The 20073-nt window shown below is 42.5% G+C and overlaps 1 protein-coding gene across 9 annotated transcripts in view; it reads right to left on the reverse strand.

Annotated features, from left to right (window-relative positions):
• FAM193A (family with sequence similarity 193 member A) overlaps positions 1 to 20073 on the reverse strand; it is a 167839-nt gene that overhangs the window by 99875 nt on the left and 47891 nt on the right. For 4 of the 9 annotated variants that reach the window (XR_006711625.1, XR_006711626.1, XR_006711623.1 and 1 more), the window contains exon 1: positions 9206 to 9351. The exons of 3 other annotated variants lie outside the window; for them this stretch is intronic. The gene's annotated coding sequence lies outside the window, so the exon portion shown is untranslated. Of the gene's footprint in view, positions 1 to 9205; positions 9352 to 20073 lie in introns of those variants that run through there. 2 more of the 9 variants (XM_045474780.1, XM_045474777.1) reach the window with 1 other exon arrangement.

Here is a 20073-nt window from a genome sequence, read left to right on the forward strand (position 1 = left end):
GTAGGTGCATGTCTAACTTTTAAGAAATTGCCAAATTATTCCCAAAAAGCAATGTTGTAGACTTCCAGTAACCCACATCCTCATCGATGTGGTGAGCTGTGTTCATGGTAGCCATTGTAAGGACTGTGTAGCACTGTCTCACGGTGGTTTTCCTTAAGCGTTAATTATGTTAAATATTTGTTCACAGGCTTATGCAGTATTTATTCAAATCTTTGGCCTGGCTCAAGGTTTATCAATTTTATTACTTTTAAGAGAATCTGAAAAAAAAAATTAAAAAAAAAGAATCAGCTTTTGGTTTGGTGGACTTTCCATATTTAAAAATTTTTTGTTTTGTTGATTTTTGCCTTTATGTTATTATTTCCTTGTCTTGGGTTACTTTGGGTGTAACTAGCTCTTTGATCTGCTTTCTTGTGGTGAGAGAACAAGTCATTGAGCCCTTTCTCTTTGCACAAAGAGGTGATTAGTGTTCTAAGTGTCCCTATGAGCAGCGCTTTGACAATGATTTATAAATTTTGATGTGTGGTGTTTCCATTCTCATTAGGTCCAAAATACTTTATAATTACCCTCTTGACTTCTTCTTTGGCTCATGGGCTATTTAACGTGTGACATGATTTTCTTGCATGTGTAGCTAAGTGTCTTTCATCTGTAATTTCTAATATAATTCCACGTAGTCAGAGAAGCTGCTTTGTACAATTTGAATTCTTCCAAATTTATCAAGGCTTTTTTGGGGCACCTGGGTGGCTCAGTCGGTTAAGTGTCTGATGCCTGATTTTGGCTCAAGCCTTGCATCGGACTCTGTGCTGACAGCACGGAGCCTGCTTGGGATTCCCTCTCTCTCTCTCTGCCCCTCCCTGGCTCATGCACACTCTCTCAAAATAAATAAACATTAAAAAAATGACTTTTCATGGGCCAGAATATAGTCTATTTGGTAAATGTTTGACATTTACTTAAAAGAATGTGTAAGTGTGCTGCTATCGTTGGGTAGAGTTTTCTGTAAACATCTGTCAGGTCAGGTTGGCTAACAACGTCATTCAAGTCTTCTATAACCTTAGTTATTTTCTGTTTACTTGTTCAATCAATTACTGAGAGGTGTTAAAAACTCCAACCATAATTTTGTATGTATCTATTTTTCCTTGAAATTCTTTTTAATCTAAATTTTAGTCAGTTAACATATGATACAATATTGGTCTCAGGAGTAGAATTCAGTGACTCATCACTTACATACAACACCCAGTGCTCATTACAAGTACCCTCCTTAGTACCCATCCCCCAACTTCCCTCCATCAACCCTCAGTTTGTTCTCTATCCTTAAGAGTCTCTTGTGGTTTCCCTCTTTTCTCTTTTTCTCCCCACTTCCCATGTGTTCATCTGTTTTGTTTCTTAAATTCCACATATGAGTGAAATCATATGGTATTTGTCTTTTCCTGACTGACTTATTTCTTGTAACATTTTTCAGCATTTTTCGCAGAACTAGAACAACCTTAACATTTGTATGGAACCACAAAAGACCCCCAAAGAAGAAAAGTAATCCTGAAAAAGAAAGCTGGAGGCATCATAAGTCCGGATTTCAAGCTATATTATAAAGCTGTATCATCAAGATAGTATGGTAGTGGCACCAAAAAAAAAAAAAAAAAAAAAAAAAAAAACAGACACATAGATCAATGGAACAGAACAGAAAACCCATAAATGGACACACAACTATACGGTCAACATCTTCGACAAATCAGGAAAGAACATCCAATGGAAAAAAGACAGTCTCTTCAGTAAGTGGTGCTGGGAAAACTGGAGGGTGGCATGCAGAAGAATGAACCTGGACCACTTTCTTACACCACAACCAAAAATAAACTCAAAAGGGATGAAAGACCTACATGTGAGACAGGAAACCATCAAAATTCTAGAGGAGAACAAAAGCAGCAATCTCTTTGACCTCAACAGAGCAACTTCTTACTAGACATGTTGCAGAAGACAAGGAAAACCAAAGCAAACATGAACTATTGGGACCTCATCAAGATAAAAAGCTTCTGCACAGCAAAGGAAACAATCAACAAAAGTAAAAGGCAGCCTATGGAATAGGAGAAGGTATCTAAAAATGACATATCTGACAAAGAGTTAGTATCTAAAATCTGTAAAGAACTTATCAAACTCCACACCCAAAAACACACAATCCAGTTAAGAAATGAGCAGAAGACATGAATAGACACTCTTCCAAAGAAGACATCCAGATGGCCAACAGACACATGAAAAGATGCTCAACATCACTCATCATCAGGGAAATACAAATCAAAACCACCATGAGATACCACCTCAGACCTATCAGAATGGCTAAAAGGATGCAGAGAAAGGGGGAACCCTCTTGCACTGTTGATGGGAATGCAAACTCCAGCCATTCTGGAGACCAGTATGGAGGTCCCTCAAGAAACTAAACATAGATCTACCCTATGATCCAGCAATGTTTTCCCTTGAAGTTCTATCAGTTTGTCATCCACATACGTTGAAGCTTTGTTATTAGGTGCAAAGACATTTAGGACTGTTACGTCCTCTTAATACACTGACCCCTATATCAGTATGAAACTACTCTCTTTGCTGTGGTATCTATTCTTCTGATACTTAAAGAGCCACTCCAGCTTTTGACTTACATAAGGCAAGGCATGTCTTTCCCTATGACTTTACTGTGTACATCTCTATGTTTACAGCACATTACAGCAGAAAGCATATAGCTGGGACGTGATACTTTTCCTATCTCACAATCTTTTAAAATTGGCATGTTTGGGGCGCCTGGGTGGTTCAGTTGGTTAAGCATCCAACTTCGGCTCAGGTCATGATCTCACTGCTCATGGGTTCGAGCCCCACATTGGGCTCTGTGCTGACAGCTCAGAGCCTAGAGCCTGCTTCCGATTCTGTGTGTGTGTCTCTCTCTCTCTGCCCCTCCCCTGCTCAAGCTCTGTTTGTCTCTCTCAAAAATAAATAAACAATTTTTTAAAATTTTTTAATTTAAAATTGGCATGTTTAGATCACTTATGGGGCGCCTGGGTGGCACAGTCGGTTGAGCGTCCGACTTCAGCCAGGTCACGATCTCGCGGTCCGTGAGTTTGAGCCCCGCGTCGGGCTCTGGGCTGATGGCTCAGAGCCTGGAGCCTGCTTCCGATTCTGTGTCTCCCTCTCTCTCTGCCCCTCCCCCGTTCATGCTCTGTCTCTCTCTGTCCCAAAAATAAATAAACGTTGAAAAAAAAAAAATAATAATCTTAGATCACTTATATTAAATACAATTGTGGATATTAAATGGACATTTAAGTTTATAAAAATTTATCACCTAATTATTTTTCTAATGACCCATGTGTTGTTTCCTTTTCCTCTTTTTCAGCTTTTTAAAAATTGAGTATTTTTTATGACTCTATTCTATCTCTTTTGTTGAACTGTGAGCTACACTTTTCTGTTTGAAGTGGTCACTTTAGTGTCATGGTGTACATTTTTACTTACCACAGTCATCAAGTAAGACTTTACCACTAAACATACAAGAACCCTACATTCCCCTCTGCTGGCCTTCATGTTACTGTTGTCAGACATTTTCCTTCTACACGTAAGTCTCATGGTTTGTTGCTGCTTTTGCTTTATTATTAGTTTTTAAGATTTTATTTTTAAGTAATCTCTACCCCCAACATGGGGCTTGGGGCCTGAACTCGTGACCGAGAAAAAAGAGTTGCCTGCTCCACTGACTGAGCCAGCCAGGCACACCACTGCTCTTCTTTTAAATAGACAATCGTAGGGGCGCCTGGGTGGCTCAGTCAGTTGAGCGTCTGACTTTGGCTCAGGTCAGCATCTCACAGTTCGTGAGTTCAAGCCCCCCGCTGGGCTCTCTGCTGTCAGCACCGAGCCTGCTTGGGATTCTCTGTAGCCCGCTGCTCATCTCTCATCTAACCCCATCTGCTCTCTCTCAAAAATACACATCAAAAAACTAGACAACTGTATTTCAAAGTAATTTAAAACGTATTTTCTGCATACATTTACAATCTGCAGCGTATTTCTTTCTTTCTGTAGACTCACATATCCACCTGGTGACATCTGTTCTCCACCTCAGAACTTCCTTTACCATATTTGTGATGGAGATCCACTGGCCATGCATTCTTTTGGCTTTCTACGTCTGAAAAAATGTTGATCTCATCTTCACTTTTGAGAGACACTTTTGCTGGTTTACAACTCCAGGTCATGCTTTTCCCTTTCTGTACTTTAAAGCTGTTCTTCCTCCATCTCCTGGCTTGCGCCGTGTCTCATGAGAAGTCTGCCATCTTTATCTTGGTTCAATAAATAATACATCTTTTTTCTAAAATTTTTTTCTCAACGTGTATTTATTTTTGAGAGAGACAGAGCATGAGTGGGGGAGGGGCAGAGAGCGAGAGAGACACAGAATGTGACGCAGGCTCCAGGCTCCGAGCTGTCAGCACAGAGCCCGATGTGGGACTCGAACCCACAAACTGTGAGATCACGACCTGACTGAAGTTGCACACTTCACTGAGCCACCCAGGCACCCCTAATGCATCGCTTTTCCTGACTGCATTTTTCTTTTAACCGTTGTTTTCCCTGACACAATGATGATGTGTCTTGGTGTAATTTTCTTCATCTTTCTTATGCTTGAAGCTTACTGAGCTTCTGGGATTTGTGGGTTTATAGTTTTCAACAAATTGGGCATTTTTCAGCCATTATTCCTTCAAATTTTTTTCATATTCCTCATTCCCATTCTTTCTCTCAGGGACTCCAATTACGCATACACAGTGGGCCCCGGGAAGCGGGAAGCGGGAAGCGGTTTCAAAGCTCACTGATGCTCTGTTCACCCCCGCCCTGCCCTGCAGGCTTCTCCTTCCTGGTTCTTTTTGGATGGATACTTTCTATTGCTATCTCCTCAAGTTCCTTCACCTCTTCTGCTGCAGCATCCAACGCGTTCAAGTCTAGAAGTTCACCTGGGTTTTCTTTTATTCTGTGTTTCCTTTTAACATGCTCATGCTCTCCTCTATCTGGCTGAATATACAGAATATAGTGATAACTGCGTTAACATCTAGCTAATAATTCTATCACATGTGTCATTTCTGAGTCTGTTTCTATTTTTCATTTTGTACCTCATTACGGATCGTACTTGCCTGCGTCTGTCTCTGCATGCCTCATGATTTCTGACCAGATAGTCTAGACACTGTAGGCTTTACCGTGTTAGGTCATGGGTATTGTTTTACGCCTTCAAATATTTCTGAGCTTTGTTCTGGGTCATAGTTGGGTTATTTGGGAAGAGTCTGGTCTTCCCAAGGCTTGCTTGTAAATTTGGGAGGTGGGATCAGAACACCTTTTTGTTTGTTTGTTTGTTTGTTTGTTTTTTAAAGATCTAACTGGCTTTATTAAGTGATTCATGCATCAGGCAGCATTCCATTGGGAAGGTAGAGAGATGCTCCCAGGATGAGAGCACCTTCAATCTGCCCCACTACTGAGGCAATACCCTGGGAGTGCACTATCTGTGTGTCACAAGATTCCCCCACTCTGGCTGTGGGCACACAAATTGTTTGGGGCCCTGCATGAGCTCCAAGGACTGTTGCACAACTCCCTTCCTGGGTTCTTTCCTTGGCACGCAGTTTCCACACATGCCCGTGCTCATCCGTACACAGCTGAGTATTCAAGGAGAATCCCACGTGGTTCTCCAAAACTCTCTTTTTCTCTTTGCAGCCCTCTCTTCTCTGGTACTCTGCCCTGTAACTTTACTTTGGCCTCCCGCTCCCCCCCCCCCCCCACCAAGAAAACCACCAGGTTCTCTTTGGGCTACTCCCTCCTTTCTTCCTGAGCCACGGCCTGCAAATGCTCTCAAGGCAGTGAGCTCGGCCAGTCCTTAGCTCGTTTAGTTTTTCTGTCTCTCAGAGATCACTGTCCTGTGCTGCCTGGTGTCCAATGTTGGAACACTGCTGTTCGAGATATTCTGCCTTTCATGTAAGTGGTTTAAGACAGGAGGATAAATCCGGTCTGGTTACATCAATATTCTTTAAAAATAAATGTACAAGAATAAACACTAAATAAGCGTCGTCCCCCTAATGCTACACACATACAGACAAAATGTATTTATATAAAGGCATTTTATCGATTTACTTACTTACTTCAGATCCTATGTTGTAACCCAGACGTTTTTCCATAAGAGAATATATTTATTCCTAAACTGGCACTCCTGCTGAAAACACGTGCAAGTGCCACGGACAACTGAGTTCTGCACCTGTGACTTAAGACACTTCATCCTTTCTCAGTAAACTGGTTTTCTACTCTGTGGTACAAGCCATCATTTGTGGCCAATGTGTATATATGTAAGAAAGATACCAAATTCATTTTCCTGCCAGGCTTACACTCTAGTTTTAAAAGTAATCTCCAGGGGTGCCTGGGTGGCTCAGTCAGTTACGCATCCGACTTCAGCTCAGGTCATGATCTCACAGTTCGTGAGTTCGAGCCCCGCATCAGGCTCTGTGCTGACTGCCCAGAGCCTGGAGCCTGCTTCAGATTCTGTGTCTCCCTCTCTGTCTGTTCCTCTCCCACTCATGCTCGCTCACTCTCTCTCTCTCTCTCTCTCTCTCTCTCCTTCAAAAAATAAATAAAAACATTAAAAATATATATAAAAAAATAAAAATAAAAGCAATCTCCAAAAAAGAAACTCCAAATGCAATATGAAAAACTCAGACTTACTATTTAAAGACTTTACATGTAGGGGCGTCTGGGTGGCTCAGTTGGTTAAGCGTCTGACTCTCGATTTCAGCTCAGGTCATGATCTCTGTGTCACGAGTTCAAGCCCCACATCAGGGTCCACGCTGACAGTGTGGAGCCTGCTTGGGATTCTCTCCCTCTCTGTCTCTGTCCCTCCCCTGCATGTGCTTGCTCTCTCTCTCTCTCTCTCTCTCTCTCTCAAAATAAATAAACTTTTAAAAACAAATAAAGACTTTACAGCTAAACTTATTATAGACCCAAAGAAAATATGGCATCTTAGGGCATAATAGCACTAAAGGTGGTCAGGTAAAAATGGCACATCTCAGGTCATACAGCCCAGTGAAGGCTAAAGCCAGGATTCTCATGTACACAAAACACAAAGCAAACATGCCTGTTTTTGTCCCATTAACATCTCCTGCCTCAGACACTATACAGCTGTCTCTTCCTGACTGGTCCCCAACCCACACATCTGTCTGCTTTCCATATATCCTCTACTTCTGTCCGGATGGCCTCTCATACTGCACATGTGACCAGAATATTCCTCTGTTTTGAACCCTTCAATAGGTCCCCTGCCTAAAAGGATCAAGCACGACATACAAGGCCCTTGTCACTTAGTCGCTGCAGAATTACCCAGCTGAAATTCCGTAAAATTCCAAACCTCTGCCCCATTCAACTGTGGGGCCTTAGTACATGCCATTTCCAATCCTGAAACACCAATCTCCCGTCCGTTACCAGGCAGCTGTTAGGCACCCTTACAAACCTCACTGTGCCATCATTCTTTTTCTGTGAACTGTGCTTTCTTCCATCTTACTCCCCACCCCTCAAGCAATACAGCCCCACAGAGTTAATTACCCCGATTCCTGTACCCCCTCTATACTTGACACGACTACCTTATGCTTTCAAAGGTCCATCTTCTCATGACACTCAAGAATTTTTAAGTCCCACAAAGCACCCAGCATCCAGCAGGCACCCAGTAAATGCTCAATGACAGAAATGAAGCCACTACTCCACAGCATCAATTCACCTTTGGTCTCCCCTACTCCCACCGCCATTTTCCTTGCTTAGTTTACACACAATCTTTTGTGAGCTACCTGTGTCCAGGGATGACTGCATGTGTGGTCACTAGAATATCTACAGTCTTTTTTGCTTCCTTTCTGAAAGCAAGTGGTACTACTTGGGAAATAACTACTAACATTAATATTTAAGTTCTCTTCCAATTAGTTACCATAAAATTGCTAACAGAACTATGAGTTAGGTGCAAAATTATTTAAATATTTTAATGTTTTGGAACATGTAATTTATATAATCGCAGAGAGTAAAATATTTTTAGCAATTTCAAGACTTCAAAGGTGCTTCCTAAAAATTCAATAAACATTAATTACTGATTCCCTATTATTACATTATGATAGCATTCTTTTTATAGCTAATGTGGAAGTGAGGTTTTTTGTGTTTTGTTGTTTGTTTTAGGATTTACTTCAATTCCAGTTTATATATTTTAAAAAGTAGAGAAAGCCTAAAAAAAAATCTGCAACCATTGGTTTCTTATAGCTGCTGGTCAACCTTCTCATTGGGCCTAACTACGAATGCCCAGTGGTTCTGCAGAAGTCAACAGGGTGGCTTTGCGCACTAATGAAGGCACAGTGGTACCTGCTCTCTGCCAGAAACTATAGTTATATAAAATGGTTTTAAGCATGTAACTGTTATTAATATGGTCTTTGTACATACAGGAAGTCCTCTTTGAAGTCTAGTAAGCAACGCAATGACTGTTTTGATTCTGCTTAGCTGGAAGAAGATAAATGTCTAAGCAGCCTCGGAACAAGTCAGGATGCCGGGGCGAGTTTAGCGCCACTGCTCCGTCATCTGGCACATGGCAATTCACACATTCAAATGTTTACAGAATACCTCAGGTCTCTGCATTTAAGCTCCATATGGCAAGAGAAAAAGAACTTGAATTTATTAGTAGCAGCAAATCAGACAGTTAAGAAAGACTTACGGCCCTGGAAATAGGTCTTTCTTACATTCTTTTTCACCTATCTTGAAACCACAAATCACCTACTGTGGTCAAATGACACGCTGATATCAAAGTATACTAACTTCTCTGGCTACAGTTTGCACCCCCTTTAAAATCCGAAAATTCCAGTAACCAGTCATTTAGTACAGGGTGCTAACAGTCTTTACAGCAATACCCAGATATCACCAGAGGAGAAGAAAAAACCCACAAATAGAACAGAAGCCGGAAAGGCTTTGAGTCAGACAGTGTAAGTGGGATAGGCAACATTTGAAAACTGAGCGACTGAGGTGATTCCAAAGGTAGCCACTCAACACACCTCGCAAGCTCGTCACCAACACGGCCCTGCTGACCTGGGCACCCAGGCCAGGGGCAGCCCCCTCCGTCCACCCCACACCCGGCCACAGGGAGGCACCTGGTGCCAGGACAGCCACACCAGAGACTAGCCAGTGACCTAAAATAATAACCACAAAAAGTACTTGCCTTTTGCAGAATCCCCAACTTCCCCTAACACAGAATGTGGTGATAACACTAAGTTGGCCTCCAGGATTGTTACTAAAACTGCTATGGTCCAAGAAATTCACAAGGCAGGGAGAGGAGGCACAGAAACTTTCACTGGAGGGCTAAGAGTCCGAAGGAAGAGGGAGGGGTGCCTCCCGGCAGGAGCTGCAGAAGAAAGGGAGCAGAGGTGTGGAGAGCAAGCTGAGGGGAGGCAGAGCAGAGACTTCCATGTGAAGCAGGTGCACAGGCGGGCAGCAGCAGGAGGCGGGGACACACCAGATATGTAGCCTTAACAGGGCACCCTGGCCAGGTGAGCAGGTGCCTGTCAAAGCATCTGGTCCCCATGGGTCTCACAATGAGGGGAAGGGCACAGACCTCTTGCTGAAACTGCAAACATTTAAAGGCTACGACAACACTCAGCGCTGCAAACAGCACTGCAGAATGATGATGGTGTGAAGTCCTAACGACCTGTTTGAAAACCCACTGGCAGTTTGTTTCCAGAGGCTCCAAGCCGTCTACCTGGAGCTGTGCCCCTCGGCATGCTTACCCAGCACACGCCTCCTCGCCTAGGTGAGACCTCTGCTCACGCACCAGGCCCCGCCATCTGCTTGAGGACTCTGTTCTGTGGATTCTCCCCTCCATTCTTCGGATCATCAATCTTTCCTTCTTTCCTGCATCATTTCCATGAGGATACAAGCACACTGTTACCACTAGGCTGAAGACACAAAACACCCTCCTCGGGACCACACTTGCACCTCCAGCTGCTAGGAACCTCTTTTCCTTCCTTTTCAACTCCGTTGGAGCTGTGCACCCCAGCTCTTTCTAAGAGAAATTAAATGCAAGCCACAAACGTGAGCTATGCAGTAAATTAAAACACACACACACACACACACACACACACACACACACACACACACACAAACAACGATGGTGAAAACAAGACAGCACTTCACACCTATCAGAAAGGCCAAAGTCCAAGGCACGTGGGTGAGCAAGTGGGGCAACAGGAACTCTGGTTCACGGCGGTGGGAGCGCAGATGGTGCGGTCACTTTGGAAGACAGTTTGGCAGCTTCTTACAAAACCAAACATGCTCGTACCATACGATCTAGCAATTATGCTCCTTGGTATGTACCCAAAGGAGCTGAAAACTCTGATCCACACCCAAAAAACTTGCACGTGAATGTTTATAGCACTTTTATTCAAAATTTCAAAACCTGGAAGCCACCAAGATGTCCTTCAGAACGTGAATGGATAACCTACGATCCATCCAGACACTCAAAAGAAATGAGCACCAAGCCAGGAAAAGACATGGAGGAACTTTAAATGCACATTACTAAGGGAAAGAAGCCAATTTGAAAAGGCTACATACTGTATGATTTCATGTACAGGACATTCTGGAAAAGGCAAAGCCACAGAGACAGTAAAAAAAAAAAAAAAAAAAAAGTGGTGGCCAGGGGTTGGCGGAGGAAGGGAGGTACAGGAGGAGCACAGAAGATTTTGGGGGGCAGTGAAACCACTCTGCATGATACCGTAATGGGGTACCTAGCATTAGACATTTGTCCAAACCCAAAGAACATACACCACCAAATGACCCAGTGGAAGCTATGGACTCTGAGCTAATGATGATGTATCAGTAGAGGCTTACCAACTGTCACAAATGCCCCTCTGGTGGGGGACGCTGACTGTGTGGGAGCGTGCGTGCGTGTGAAGACGGAGGAGGGGTACGTGGGAACTCCCTGGAGTTCTTGCTCAGTTTTTCTGTGAGTCTAAAATTGCTCCAAAAAATGAAGTCTATTAAACCCCCACTCCAAAACAAACCCCCACAGGCGAATTCTACTCACATCATATTTAACTCAATAACACCCACAATACTGTATCAAAGGCAATCCATATAAACTTAATGAGATACTTCGTGCTCCTTTCTCGTACCAAGCCTTCAATATTCGGTGTGCACTTGCACACTTAGAGCACATCTCAGGTGTTCCACGGCCACACACAGCCAGGCACCTCGGACTAAAAGGTGCAGGGCCATGCTCACTCTCCAACCTGCCAGTAAGGCTCTTGCTCGCCACCCATCCTCCAGCATCACACTGGACTCCACCGACATAAGACACAGGGGTTCACTCTCTCCTACTGCATGGTCTTTCTTCCACTGGCCTGCTGGTCATCACACCCTCCTGATGCTTCTGAGAACCCACTCCAGCCCCGGATGTCGTGACTCTAGGCAAAGATGGCTCCACACACTCCTCCAGACCAGGACTCCTAACCTCAGGGTCAATTCCCAGCCACCTTCTCTGCTCTGTGTTCAGTTCGTGCCTCAGGCTTCTAGCAGGTTCCTCTTTTCAGAGAAGAGATCTTCTTTCTTTCCTGGTAGCTTTCAGGGAAGAGGCGAAGAATCAAATGCCTTGGCCTCAAGTCCTGGATGGCCCTATAAATGGGGACAGGGACTGAGAAGTGGGGAAGCCAGGCTTCAGTGACAGAGGAGGAAGGTGCAGAAAGACTGGGCAGAGTAACACCCACTTCCCGTTAGCTCCTAACTGCGTCTCAAGAAGCATGTGTCACTTGTATCATGAGAAAAGCAAACTTTCCTAGAAAGACTTGTGGAAGCTGAACGGGTAGGCCAGCTGGTGGTGAGAAGGGGCCCTCACGTTCAGTGCTCGCAAGGCAGTCGGGTCTGGCCATCTCTGTCCTCGCTCAGTCAGGACCACAGACGCCATCTCCTCTGCTGCCTAGGTGGCCTGCCAAACTGCTGACTACACCACTGGGCACTGGTGCACTGGAGGGGCCAGCAGAGAGAGCCCGGTCCCCAGATGACGGCATTCCACCCACACGTGACAGACCCCGACCGGGGGCTAAGGCCCTTCCCTCCTGCCAGCACAACCCCAGCCCATGTGGATCCCAAACTGGCACAGGAACAGCATCCTCCATTGCTGACAGGGACACACAGACTATGTACCTGCTGCTCCAAGGCTCTGGTAACAAACTTTAACAATTTTACCAAGAGACAAAAACTGGTAACAGAAATCAGTTAAGGAATGGGAAACTGACATACCCAGAAGCAAGAAGATTCAGGTACCTTCGTTTGATGTCTCAAGTACAGAAATTTTTGCATTTATAGTGAAAGGCATTTAACCACATTATCAGAAATTCTAAAAATGTTCTCTATTTCATTTTCAGTAATTTAATAACTAGAATCTCATATTTTGATGAAAAACAAAGGCTGTATACTGGTTTTTTTTTTTAATGTTTATTTATTTTTGAGAGAGAGAGAGTGAGCGAGCATGCGCACAAGCCAGGGAGGGGCAGCGAGAAGGAGACACAGAATCTGAAGCAGATTCCAGGCTTTACGCTGTCAGAACAGAGCCTTACACGGGGCTCGAACCCACAAACTGGGAGATCATGATCTGAGCTGAACTCAGATGCTTAACCCACTGAGCCACCCAGGCACCTCTGTATAGTCTTTAAATATATGTATAAGCATTTTTTCTGGCATTAAATAGGAGATACATGTGATTATGTATAAAATCATATCTGTGAGATACAATGGTCAACACCATATATAAAATAAATGGCTGAACCAAAACAGACTCCAAAGAGCTTTTGAAATCTGTATTTTTAACGCTGACAATCACACCTCAATTAAAAATAGTAGCTTAATTCAAAAACAGCACAGTCTTCACCTCGCACACGCTACAATGGCTTTGCTCGAAAAGACAACAAACAACAGGTGTTGGCGAGGTGTGGAACCCCGGGCACTGTTGGTGGGAACTGTAAACAGGTGCAGCTGCTGTGGAAAACAGGCCGGGGGTCCCTCACAAAATCAGAAACAGAGCTACCATGTGACCTAGCAATTCCACTTCCGGGCATGTATCCAAAGAAAACGGAAACACTAGCTCAAAACCATGTCTGCACCTCCACGTTCACTACAGTAGCAGCTACAAGAGCCAAGGCATGGAAGCAGCCCAAGGGTCCATTAATGGAAGAACGGAGAAAACACAATGGAGCACTACTCAGCCATAAAAAAGAACAAAATCTCAACACCAACGGATCTCGAGGGCACTATGCTAAGGTGAAGTAAGTCAGAAAAGGACAAATCCCATATTGTTTCACTTACATGCTGAATCTAAAAAACGACAATGAAAAGAACAAATACTGAGCTCAGACAAAACAGACTGGCAATGCCAGCAGCAGGGCTGGAGGAGGAGAGAAATGGGTGAAGGGGGTCAAAAGGTGCAAGCTCCCAGTTATAAGTAAGTCGTAGGGACATCATTGTGTACGTCATGACAACTACAGTTAACAATACTGTACTGCATATTTGAAAGCTGCTCAGAGAACAGATCTGAACAATTCTCATCGTAAGAAAAAAGTCTGCAACCGGGTGTGGTGACAGATACCAGACTTACTGTGGTGATCACGTGTGTACAAACACTGCCTTATTATGTTGTACACCTGCAACTAATATAATGTTGTAGATCATACCTCAATAAAAAAAAAAATTTTTTTAAGAGCAAAGTCAAAAGCAATTTTAGACAGCTTTGAGCTGATCCCTAAACTAACACAAGATCCAGCTTGGTAGCCACTGTCAAAATGTGGCCACAGAGCACTTGAAATGTGATTAGTCAAACTGAGATGTGGCAAAGTATAAAATCCACACCAGACTTCAAAGACTTGCATGAAAAAAGGAATGCAAATATTTCAGTAATAATTTTTGTATTGATTCCACGCTGAAATAATATTGTCGCTGGTTACTTAAGGTTAAGTAAAATATACCAGGTAAAATTGATTATATTTGTTTCTTTTTACCTTTATAAGATGGTTACTAAAAAAAAAATATTTTTAAGTAGGCTGCACGCCCAGCATGGGGCCCAACGCAGGGCTCGAATTCGCAATCCTGCGATCAAGACCTAAGCTGAGATCAAGAGTCAGATGCTTAACTGACCGAGCCACCTAGGTACCCCTTTTATTTTAAGTAATTTCTACACCCTACATGGGGCTCAAACTGAGATGATGGGTCACAAGCTCTGGCCAGGTACTCCCTCAGTACACTTTCAAGACATTATTATGGAAATATCCCAACACGTAAAAAAGACGAAAGAATAGTATAATGAACTCTTCATGTACCCATCACTCAGCTTCAACAATTATGTTTCATCTACTCTTTCCACCTCCCCACTTTTTTTTCTTTTTTTGAGAGAGAGAGTGGGGGAGGGGCAGGAGAGTGAAGGAGTAAGAGGGAGGGAGGGAGGGAGAGAGACAGAGACAGAGACAAAGACAGAGAGAATATCTCAAGCAGGCTCCAAACTCAGTGCTGAGACTGACACGGGGCAGAATCCCACAACCCTGGGATCATGACGTGAGCTGAGATGAAGAGTCAGACGCTTAACCGACTGAGGCCCCCCACCCCCCCACCCCCCGCCCCACGCCCCACACCCCTGGTTACTAACAATTTTACAATTACATGTGGCTTACATTCCATTTCTCTTGAGCAGTACTGGGCTGGAAAGTCACTATTTCTCCCTTTTCCCATCTTCTATGAACTAATAATAAAGAATAAATATCCAGCCCTAAGCAGAAGGAAATGAAGTCACAGGGAATAATTTACAAATAGGAAAAAGAACAGCTAGAAAATGAGAATTTGACTACAGCTGACAATAGCTCTAAATACTTTAATCCTTTTAAACTCCCAAGTTTTTTAACACAGAAATTTAAAATTTCTGTAAAGCATAAAGTTGTTTTTTTTTTTTTTAATACCAACTTAGACAAAATATCTCTAACACAGAGGCAATAGGCTAATTTCCTCAATATGTACAGGAGCTTCTAATCATCCCAACAGCCTTATATGGTGAGTCCAATTACCATCCTCACTTTACTGAAAAGAAAATTAAAGTGCTGAGTTTGAGAAAACTTGTTCACGCTGGCTAGTAAGTCTCAGAACGAGGATTCGACGTAGGTGAGCTGGCTCCAGACACTGGAAGATGTGCTGGAGTCCCTTCCTGGGCAAGGCAGCTTCTCAGATGAAGGCACCCTTCCCAAAATACAGCTGTATGAGTCCTAGGGCTCACATCGCTGGGGCATGGGCACACCAACCAGCTAAGGGAGGTGGAGTATAGGTGGGGCATCAAAATCAAAATACATGTGCATTAGCAGAGACCAACAAAGCCAAAAACTGCTTCTCAGACGAGCAAAAAAATGGACAGATAATGGCGAGACTCAAGAGGAAGGAGAAAGTACAAAACACCAAGGTCAAAATGAAAACATCGTTACATCAAACTCACTTAAAATAGCAATAACAATAAATAAGTATCAACATATTTAGGTCAAACTTTTGGTGAAAGTTTGATGAAATGTTCAAAGAATTCCTAGAAAGTACAATTTACCAAAACAGATAGATAGAAACTGGAGCAGTACTTTAATTAGTAAATAAACTCGACCAGATGTAAGTCCAACCTGAGATGGCTTCTAGCAAAATTTAGTAAGAAATAAGTGTAGGGGCCTGGGGGGCTCAGGCAGTTAAGCCTCCTACTTCAGCTCAGGTCATGATCTCGTGGTCCGTGAGTTTGAGCCCCACGTCGGGCTCCGTGCTGACAGCTCGAAGCCTGGAGCCCGCTTCGGATTCTGTGTGTGTGTCTCTCTCTCTGCCCCCTCCCCCACTCACGCTCTGTCTCTTTCTCCTTCAAAAATAAATAAACATCCCAAAAACAAAATGTTTAAGAAATAAGTCTAATTTTTTTTTTTTAATTTTTTTTTAATGTTTATTATTTTTGAGAGAGACAGAGAGCAAGCAGGGAAGGGGCAGAGAGAGAGGGAGACACAGAATCCAAAGCAGGCTCCAGGCTCTGAGCTGTCAGCACAGAGCCCAACGCGGGGCTGGAACTCACAGACCAGGAGATCATGACCTGAACAGAAGTCGGCCGCCAACCGACTGAGCCACCCAGGCGCCCCGTAATAAGTCTAATTTTAGACAAACTCTTCCAGATAACAGAAAAAGGTACACACCAAAAATTAACCATAATCTACATCCTGAAATCCAACAGATGAAAGAAAATTCCAAGTTACTCTCATTCATGAAAATAAATGCAAAACAATTCTAAATTATTTTATGAGCAAACTGAATCTGGCAACAGACAGAAAAGGGTACTACTATGGCAAAGTGGGTTTTTACCCAAGAATTCATAGTTCCACACCGAGCTGATTTTCTAATTACTTGATCACATTACAGAACAAGACACAAGTACCATGTAATTCAACAGATGCCAGAAAAGGCTTTTGATAAAACTGAACATCCATTCATTAATAAAAACATTCCTAATTAACCAGGAATACAAGGTAACTTTCTTAAAATGATAAATAAAGGCTATCTTTAAAAAAAAAAAAATCTATTAACAAAAAACGTGAAAACAAAACAGTGCAAGTTTTCCCTTTGGAATCAGGAATGAGATTGAAGGTACCTGCAACCATCATTTCTATTCAACTTTATCCTAGAGATCCCAGCCACAACAGTCAGGAAAGAAAAATAAAAGGACTGATGATTAGAAAAGAGAACAAGAGGGGCGCCTGGGTGGCGCAGTCGGTTAAGCGTCCGACTTCAACCAGGTCACGATCTCACGGTCCGTGAGTTCGAGCCCCGCGTCAGGCTCTGGGCTGATGGCTTAGAGCCTGGAGCCTGTTTCTGATTCTGTGTCTCCCTCTCTCTCTGCCCCTCCCCCGTTCATGCTCTGTCTCTCTCTGTCCCAAAAATAAATAAACGTTGAAAAAAAAAAAAAAATTTAAAAAAAAAAAAAAAAAAAAGAAAAGAGAACAAGAAGTGTCACTATTTGCAGATGATATAATTGTACACACAGAAAACCCAAAAGGATGTAAAAATAAATAAGAATATCTTACAAATGTTGATAAAGAACAAAACATTTTAAATTATATTCCCATATACCAACAACAAATATTTTTTTTTTAAATTTAAGTTACCACTTATAACATCTACCAAAAAAAAAAAAAAAAAAAAAAAAAAAAAAACCACCAGGTGCTACACTCATGGAAACTGGCCATTATGGCCGGTGTGAACCAGTGCTGCTGGTACGGAGGGACATAATACGCAAGGGCAGCATGAGTCAGTGGAGCCAGGGCTGAGAAACGTGGCTGGCAGTTGGAGACTAATTACAAACACAAGGACTGAGAAATAAGGAAATATACTGAAGATAATGCAGCGAGGTTTCTCAGTGTAGGATTAGAGAGGCACAAATATGCAATGGAAGAAGGCCATAGTAAACTCCAAATGCTGGACCAGAACTGAAAAGATCTGGTGCAAACTCCTGGTTTTAATAGATCACAAAACCCGATACAGGTGGATGAGTCTACACACGCATACATTTATTTCCTATCTCTGTTGGCTGTGAGAACATCTAGCACCCAAATTTTGATTTGTAAATACCATGGTCTATTAAAAGAAACCACGGCTTCTTAGAATAATGGCTGATTTCAGGGTTGTGGCAGAAAAAGACTCAACATAAGAATGGAACTTCTGGTACTATAAAGAAAGACTCAAAGAACAATGAAGATGCGTCTAAAGGATTCAGCAGCCAGCATATAATCTATTACAACCAGGAGTTTCCACCAAATCTGGCCATATTTGATATAATGCATAAAACAGAGACCCGTAAGTTCATATTTATATAGGGGGTACACAGATAACGAGAAACGAGAGCCCTAGCTTACTGCAGAGTGTCAATAATCGCTAAAGGAATGACATTAAAAGGTCACCATTTGGCTACCACAGATTTACTGGACTCAACTAAGAATCACCAATAGATGCTAAAACCAGAGGGAGAAGGTCTGATGAGAAACAGGACATTTACAACAACTTCAAAGTATTTCCCTACAAAAGACGTTACCTAATCATTACTAGTAAATACAAGATTCTTATTAACTTTATAGTGAACAAACCAATCAGACAACAGCTTAACCATTAGGTGGGAGTTATCGCCACCCATAATGGAACAAATCAACACCACAAACTCCTGAGATGATGTGCTACAAAGAACACAGCATCACTTGTATGAAATTCCTGCTCAAATGCAAAATCTGAGTCTAATCAGGGAGAAACCTCAGATACACCCAAGTTAAGGGTCATTCTACCAAGTGTGCAGTCTCTCGTAAAAATGTCAAGGTCAAAGTGCCTGGCTGGTTCAGTTGGTGGAGCATGTGACTCTTGATCTTGGGGCTGTAAGTTTGAGCCCCACATTGGATATAGAGATTACTCAAAGATAAAATCTTTTTGTTGTTGTTGTTTATTTATCTTTGAGTGAGAGACAAAGCGTGAACAGGGGAGGGGCAGAGAGGGAGGGAGACATAGAATCTGAGTTCTGTGCTGAGCTGTCAGCACAGAGCCAGACACGGGGCTCGAACCCATGAACCATGAGATCATGACCTGAGCTGAAGTCGGACACTCAACCGACTGAGCCATCCAGGTGCCCCAAAAAATAAAATCTTGAAAAAAAAAAAAAAAAGTCAAGGTCATGAAAGACAAAAGACTGAGAAATTCCAAATATGGCAACCAAATGCAGTGAGTGATCTCGAAACTTATTCTGGACTATAAAGGAACAGGGAGGAAAGTTCTTTCGTTTGTTTTTGCTATTAGGAACACTCTGGGGTGGGGGGAGGCAGAGTGCCTGAGTGGCTCAGTTGATTAAGCATCCAACTCTTGATTTCAGCTCAGGTCATGATCTCACAGTTCCTGAGATCAAGCCCTGTGTCGGGCTCTCTACTGACAGCATGGAGCCTCCTTGGGACTCTTTCTTTCTTTCTTCCTTTCTTTCTTTCTTTCTTTCTTTCTTTCTTTCTTTCTTTCTTTCTTTCTCTCTCTCTCTCTCTCTCTCTCCCTCCCTCCCTCTCTCTCTATCCCCCACCCCAAATAAACATTAATTTTTTTTTTTTTAAAAAAAGAACATTTGGGGGACAAATGGTGAAATTTGAAAGAACCTGTGGGTGAGATGTTAATACTCTAACAATGCTAATGTTCTGATTTGACAGGTATACAATTTATATGGAGAAGAATGTTCCTGTTTTTAGAAAAATACACATTCATACTAGAGGTAATGGACACTATGTTTATAATTTTTCTTCAAGGGAGCCCAGAGAAAAATCGTAAAACATATACATGTGTGTATAGAGAGAAGAAGGGGAAGAGAGAGGAAAGGAGAGATGTAATGATAAGGCAAATGTAATAAAATGCCAAAAGTTGGGGAATCTGGGCCAAGAGGATATAGAAATTTGGTAATATTTTTGTACTTTTCTATCAATTTGAAATTGTTTCTAAGTTAAGTGATTTTAAAACTTCTTAAATGCCAAAGAATAAATCAAAAGCTAGAGGGAAACCATGCAGAGAAAACTATACCTAAAAGAGAAGACTATAAACCTTTATTGACAAAAGTAAAGACATCCAAAGTAAATGGAAATCACACACTTACAGATGAAAACTCAAAGTTAGAGAAAACTATACATTTTTATTGAGAAAAGTACAGATACTCAAATAAATGGAGAAAAATATCAGCTTCAAAGATGAAAAACTCAAGGTGACAATGTCATCATTCCTCAGACTGATCTATACATTCAATGGAATTTGAACCAAAATTCAAACAAATCTGTATATGGAAACTGAGAGTCTAGAATTTACATAAAAAGACAAGGGAGCCAAGAATAACCAAAACAAGGAGGACTACCAGGACTTATTAAAACGCTGTACTGGGGGGGGGGGGGGGGGGTGCAGTCAGTTAAATGTCCAGGTCTTGAATTCAGCTCAGGTCATGATCTCATGGTTCATGGGATCGAGCCTATGTCGGGCTCTTTGCTGACGGTG

The sequence above is a fragment of the Leopardus geoffroyi genome, chromosome B1, assembly GCF_018350155.1.
Source record: "Leopardus geoffroyi isolate Oge1 chromosome B1, O.geoffroyi_Oge1_pat1.0, whole genome shotgun sequence".
Taxonomy (NCBI): Eukaryota; Metazoa; Chordata; class Mammalia; order Carnivora; family Felidae; genus Leopardus; species Leopardus geoffroyi.